Here is a 6,911-nt window from a genome sequence, read left to right as displayed (position 1 = left end):
AAATGTTTTCATCTTTACTAAATGTCTACTAGATACATTTTGAGCGTTTGAATATTTTTATACTTTAAAGACCTTACAACTCCTGAGTTAAAAAGAGTCAATTAGACTAATAATACTAATTTGACTCTAGTTTTAAGTTAATAGCTATGTATGTACATTTACATATTTATATATGTGTGTAGGTGTATAAGTGTGTATATACACACACATGCCAATATATGGAAGGATATACACCAAGCTGATATTGATTAGCTCTTGGGAAAGAAGATTGGTGTGTATGTGTAAAGGAGAATGCTCACCTTTTATACACTTCTTTATATTATTTGATTTTTGTTAACAATGAATACATATTACTTCTATAATTTTAAACATAGATGAAAAAAGAAATAGTGAAAAGAGGGCCTCCGTCTTACACACTAAGATTGTAACAGCCTGTGGCAGGCTTTGGGGAAAACTTCAATCTTCTTGATGGTATTTTTTCAAATACATTCAAGAAAATACAATTTAAAAACTATAGAGTAAAAGTTGGATATCACAGCACCCTCTGCAGACAAAGAAAACACTCAATCTAGTAAAATTTCATTTGATTTCTTTTTAACCAACATTTCTTTTTTTTTTTTTCTGGCCACGCCGCATGGCACATCGGATTTTAGTTCCCTGACCAGGATTGAACCTGTGCCCCCCACAGTGGAAGTGCAGAGTCTTAACCACTGGACCTCCAGGGAAGTCCCTCATTTGATTTTGATTCCTCTAATCATAATTTATGATAATGTAACTTAGGTAGGGCCAAAGCTTACACAGTTCATGTACTATATAGAAAAAATAAAAAGGTTTGCTAAGCAAGATAATATAATAATTAAGATACCTCGTGGCACGAGGTTTACGGGAAGGGTAGAATAGACTTCTTTATTCACGTAACCGTTGTCTTATTTGCAGTATTTCTTTATCGCATGGCAGTATGGCTGTTTATGTACCAGGCTGTACCATTAGACAGGGAGCTCCCTGTTCGTCTATGCAACTCCGGCACCTCGCCCAGTGTGGGCCCATCACAGGCTCTGCATCTTTAAAGACCTGACTTTGCCCGACTGTACTCTATTGCTGAGTCCTGTGCTAGTCATCATCAGTCCCAGGAAGCAGAGGTTTTGGTCCTAGCTCCTATCCTAATTGAGTTTACTTGGACAAGTCACCCAGGATCTGTGATTCTGTTTCTTATCTGGAAAATGAGGGGCTTTGACTAGAAAATCTTCAAATTCTCTTTTAGCTCTAAAACTCAATCCTTAATATGCAAATGTAACTGATTCAGGCACATTAATGTCGATAGGCACACGAATGTTACTAAACGTAAACAGGTCTTATCTACTCATTAAAACAGACCCAACAGAGCTTCCCTGGTGGCGCAGTGGTTGAGAGTCCACCTGCCGCTGGGCCCGTGAGCCATGGGCCCGTGAGCCATGGCCCCGCTGAGCCTGCGCATCCAGAGCCTGTGCTCCGCAACGGGAGAGGGCACAACAGTGAGAGGCCCGAGTACCACAAAAAACAAACAAACAAACAGACCCAACAGGACTTCTAAATGGAAATACTTTGAATAACAAAATTATATCTCTTTGCAAGGAGATCAATAGGTTATTTTTATCAAATACAACTGGCCACCTACTTTCTCTGCATTCCATTTTTGTCCAAGTTGGAAAGAATACCCCTTGCATAACTGAGTATATCCATATAAAGTTGTTGTTTTCATTCAGAGTCTTTGGGTCATGAGACCCTAACATGTTTTTAGTCCCTAAGTTATTCAAATGTATAGCTGTGACTGAAAAACATCACTTTAAAGTAAAATAAGTCTGTTAGAATATTATCAAAATAAAATAACAGAAACTGCCGAATATCGCTAATGTTGCAAAGGAATTTAGATTTCTAATAATGTGAACCTGTGCTAACATACTCAGATAACTAGATACGGGGATTTAAATTGGGGATGTACAGATGCTATCGGCACCGATAAGCTTCAAAGAGTCCTCCCCATTTTGTAAGGGGACATTGGCAAAGAGCAAGCAGTATGAAGCCGGTTCTGCAACCCAAGAGGTCAAAGTTGGTGCAGGGATGCTATGGGTCATCAAAAGTTGGGGGAGAGCTAAACTAGGTATCAAGGGGGAAGGTGAGGACACTGATCTGTTAAAAATTTCACAGGACAAGGGCAAAGTCTGAACAGGAGATGAGGCCAAGGTTCTGCAGCTGGAACGACACAGAAGCGAGGAGGGGGAGAGCAAGGAGCGTGGTAGACAGGCTGCAGGTGAGGCTGAAGTGGCATCCACTTGCCTCTGTGGCCCAAGCTCATGTGATAGCTGGGGGTCAGCCTTGGTTAACACGAAGAGCAGACACGGATGCTGAATCATCTCCGCCATTGCTTCAGCCAACAATGCAAAAAAGGAGAACAAGAAGGAGGGGAAGAGGAGGATGACAGTGGGGGAGAGCACTGTGAGGGAGGATGTACTGTGTGACTGTGACACAGGCAGAAAGGGGCTGACAGTCTGCACTCCTGACCTAGCCATACCTCTCATCTCTTATCATCTCCACCCCAGTCTCTGCATCTGGGAAGTAGGCATTTTAGCCCAGATCTTCCGTCAGGCTTTTGCTAGCTCTTAAATTTATAAGACCTTGCTAAAAACAGAGTTTCAAATTCTGTAAGGCTCCATTAAAACAATCACTGAAAGATTCATAATCCGACTTTATTACTCAGGCAGTAGAATTTTGGTTCAACTCCTCAACACTTTGGCGTCTGGATTTCCTGGGGCCCTTGATAAGAATTCCTGATTGCTTTCTAACAGGGTGGATCTCAGGACTGTGTTAGAAGCAAAAGGCAAACAGATGTGTGAGCTGCTCTAATCAGCTCTAGTTGCAGCTTCTTCCTTTTGTCTTTTCCAATGAGAGGTTAGTGTTCCCCAAATCCCAACGCTACACTCCCTAATTTGGAGATAAACCAGATGATTTCACTGGTCTTTCCCTTCTCTGGTTTCTATGACTCATCAACTACAGCAACCAGGGTGGGGTTAAAAAAAACAACCCTAATATTCAGGTTATGCCGCAGCTCAAAAGGAAGGAATCTAAGAAAAGCTGTTAAGATTGTAAAACAATGAAAAAAAAAATATGACTCACAATACTCCCAACTTGTTAATCTTTCCCAGGAGGTCTCCCTATATCCGGTGCCCCCATCTTTTCTCTTTAATTATCAATTACATGAATGATTTTTTTATCGAGTGTTTTACACATATTTTTCTATGAAATTAGTAAAATGCTTAATCTAGTATAGATAGAAGCCTACTTGATTTTGATCACTCATGTCCCTGAGAAAGCTGCCAATATCTACCTGACTACAGAAATCAGGGTAAATTCATTCAATTTAACCAACACTGAGTATCCACTATATGCCAGGTACTATGCAAGACTGCATAGCAGATGTGTAATAGGAGAAAACACATTAACTCTAACTTCAAGATCTGGTGGAGGTAAATGAGTAATTGTAATTTAACAAATGTATCAGAAATGATATCAAAATGCTAGGGGAGCCCAGCAGCAGTTAACCCTTAGAGAAAGGAAGTAAGATAGTCCCTCTTGGTCAACGCATTCACAGTTACTCATAGCTATTTGAAGTCATTGTGCAATCATAAAACAGGAAATGTACCATATACCAAAGTATTCCATATCCATGGGAGGCGTCAATGTAGAGAGATGTGGCTGTTAATTTTTTAAAATTTCATTCCAGGGACTTCCCTGGTGGTGCAGTGGTTAAGAACCCGCCTGCCAATGCAGGCGACGCGGGTTCGAACCCTGGTCCGGGAAGATCCCACATGCCGTGGAGCAACTAAGCCCGAGCGCCACAACTACTGATCCTGCGCTCTAGAGCCCGCAAGCCACAACTACTGAGCCCACGTGCCACAACTACTGAAGCCCGCGCACCTAGAGCCCATGCTCCGCAACAAGAGAAGCCACCGCAATGAGAAGCCCGCGCACCGCAACGAACTGTAGCCCCCGCTCGCCGCAACTAGAGAAAGCCCGTGCACAGCAACAAAGACCCAATGCAGCCAAAAATAAATAAATAAAATAAATTAATTTTAAAAAAAAAGAAAAAAAAATCATTCCATTAGAAAAACTGGTAAAGAGGATTAGTCACTGGAGAAGGTGTATATTTATTGAATGGCGCCATTGTCTAAACTGTGGAAATATTTTTGGAAATTCTCCACTTAAGTATTTCCCTCAGAGCCTAAGGCAAATCCTGGTCACTTAAGAGGAGTTTTGAGGAACAGCTAAAGGTCACTCTGAGACAAGGTCCATGACTAAGAGAGCAAAAAATAGCAGGAGAGAATACCGCCAACTAGGGTTAAAAACACAGGAAGGCGTGATCAGGCCCTCGTTTGATTACATTGTTCAATGGACTCAGTAGTACTTTTTTTCTAGTTTTAAGGAAATCTGATTGTTCTGATATGAGGTCTGAAGTGGATATCTATCAGCCCAATAAAGTTTTCAGAGTTCCTGAGATGCTAAATATTCAAAATTATGTAATACTATTTAAAAGTAATGTTTTTGGTGAAAAATGTCCAAAAATATACTGGATTGAGGTGGAATCTTCAATAATGACATATCTATGGATGAGGTACTTATATAAGAAAAAAAATTCTCAAAAACCCAATACTCCCATGGGCAAGGGAATAACCAAGTTTGCTGCAGTTTCCAGTGAATGACATCAGCCTCCTGTAAGTCCCAGCAAAATGAATTCAGTTAATACCATCAGTCCCTTTCCCCTTCCAGAGCCAGTGGTATTCACGTGGGCATTCTGCAGAGCTGGAACAAACCTAGACAGAACCCCAGAGGAAAAGGCACAGAGTTGGTGGATACAGAGCTGCCCCAGAGACCTCTACCAGCCAGTTCTCACAAAGGTTGACTACTCTCCTGGAGCTGCAGTTATTCTTCCTTCATAAACAGAAATCATTTCTAAGAATTGTTAATACTGCTTTTGTTAGTCTTTTAACAAGTTGGTCTATTTTTAAGTTAGGAACATAAAAAAAAAGAATCATCCACCTTGTATTGTTAAAAAAAAAAATACATGAAGCATGAACACACTTGATACCAAACTGAAAAGGAATGGGGGGCGGGGGCATGTCCTGAGACCCACATGGGTTAGCAATGTTGGTCTCCATATTATTATTAAGTTTTAACGGGTTAAGTTCAATCTTCTCTCTGAAGGCTGTAGTATCCATTTTAAACGTTTAAACATTAACATAAATATCAAGTAAACATTGAAACTTCTGGGGAGGAGGTCATGCTGTGATTTACACAGATTCTCAAGTCCCTGAGGGAGGGCAACTTGGGCTTCAATTTGGGCACTGCTGCTTGCCTCACTTTCTTTTTCTTTCCTAGACTCCAGACTCCAAGCTTTAAAAGGTTAGGAGAGTCCAGCTAGGTAAAAGTAACATTTAAAGAGTTAACCATCCTTTATTAAGCGACCTTCTTGGGAGGATACTACCTTTTTTTTTTTTTTTGCAGATTTAGAATCCACTTCCAAGTGATACAACTGGAATTTGATTCCCCAAAGAACAACTTTGGCAAAGGAACCCTTATCCCATTTAGCTTTGAGCCCTAGAGGAAGGAGAGGTATCTGACTTACCTTGTGTGAGGATCTGTAGTACTTATATCCATTTCTGACGTGTCCAACTCCAGTAGATTTGAGATCTGCACCTTCTATCTCATTGGCTCGGCCACATTCTCACAAATCTGGCAGGCATATTTGGTACTGCAGAAACAAAAGTGAACAGACTGCCGATTAACGGTGATCACCATAACCTCAGGTTTAGACTGACAAATAGCTTCCCTTGATTCCCCCACCCTCAGGTTTCCCTACTGTCCATTCTGCCTCCCAATCTATCTGACATATTCCTGCCATACTTTCCATTATAGAAGTTTAATCATGTTGCCCACCTCAACCGCCACCCTCATTAAAAAGCTTTTGATTACTCCCCATCTCAAGACAATGCCCTCTGTTTCTGAGAAGGCACTCAGGGCTTTTTATTAAGTTCTCCCAAGTACACTTTCTTAGGTTCCTTCTGGTCTCTTCACCGTAGTTACCCTGGGCGGGCCTTAGGCACCCTGGATATCCTGCCATTACAACATGCTGTGCATGTTTCTATCTCTGCAGCATGGATCATACTTTGTCCCTGAGCTTGAAATTTCCCTTCCAGTCTGACAAACTCCTTTCAAGTTTTAACTCAAGTGACATCTCCAATTGATGTGATCTAACACTTCTCCACATTTATACAGTGACTTGCAGTTTAAAAAGAACTTTTATATCCATTATTTATTGGAAGGCCACTAGAGCCTGTAGAATATGCTGGGAAGGCATCAAATTCTGGATTTTACAGATGAAAAGACCCAGGCTCAAAGAAGGGAGAGATACAGCCTTAGCAAATGGTGGAGTTGAGACTAACTCAGTGCTCTCTGCTACCCCCTCATCGCTTGCCTCTTCCAACAAACTCTGGACTGGCTACTTCGAAGACTCAGCCTCTCTTACCTCTCCAAGTTGCAGCTGACAGTCTTTAACATTCTGAAGACTTCCCCAACTGCTGGATGTGAATTAACTCTAGCAGGGGCTCCTGGGAGGCAGAAGGCTTGGCTGACAGCAAACTCAGCACTCCCTCATATGCAAAATGACACTTTGGCCTTAGGCACTTAGTAAGTTACACAGTCCTTGCTCCTTAAGAGTAAAAGTTTTCAGGCACTAGAGTGTAGCATTAAAAAAAGCCAAACTGAATTAGGGACTGACCTACCACTTTATTAGCTTCCCAACATACACACATATACGAAGACATTCAAGCCTGATGCACTGTGATTTCAGTCTCCTTCACCCTCTTCCTGAACTCAAAAGA

Source organism: Lipotes vexillifer, unplaced genomic scaffold (genome assembly GCF_000442215.2).
Source record: "Lipotes vexillifer unplaced genomic scaffold, Lipotes_vexillifer_v1.1 scaffold102, whole genome shotgun sequence".
Taxonomy (NCBI): domain Eukaryota; kingdom Metazoa; phylum Chordata; class Mammalia; order Artiodactyla; family Lipotidae; genus Lipotes; species Lipotes vexillifer.
This window is presented reverse-complemented; position numbering follows the sequence as displayed.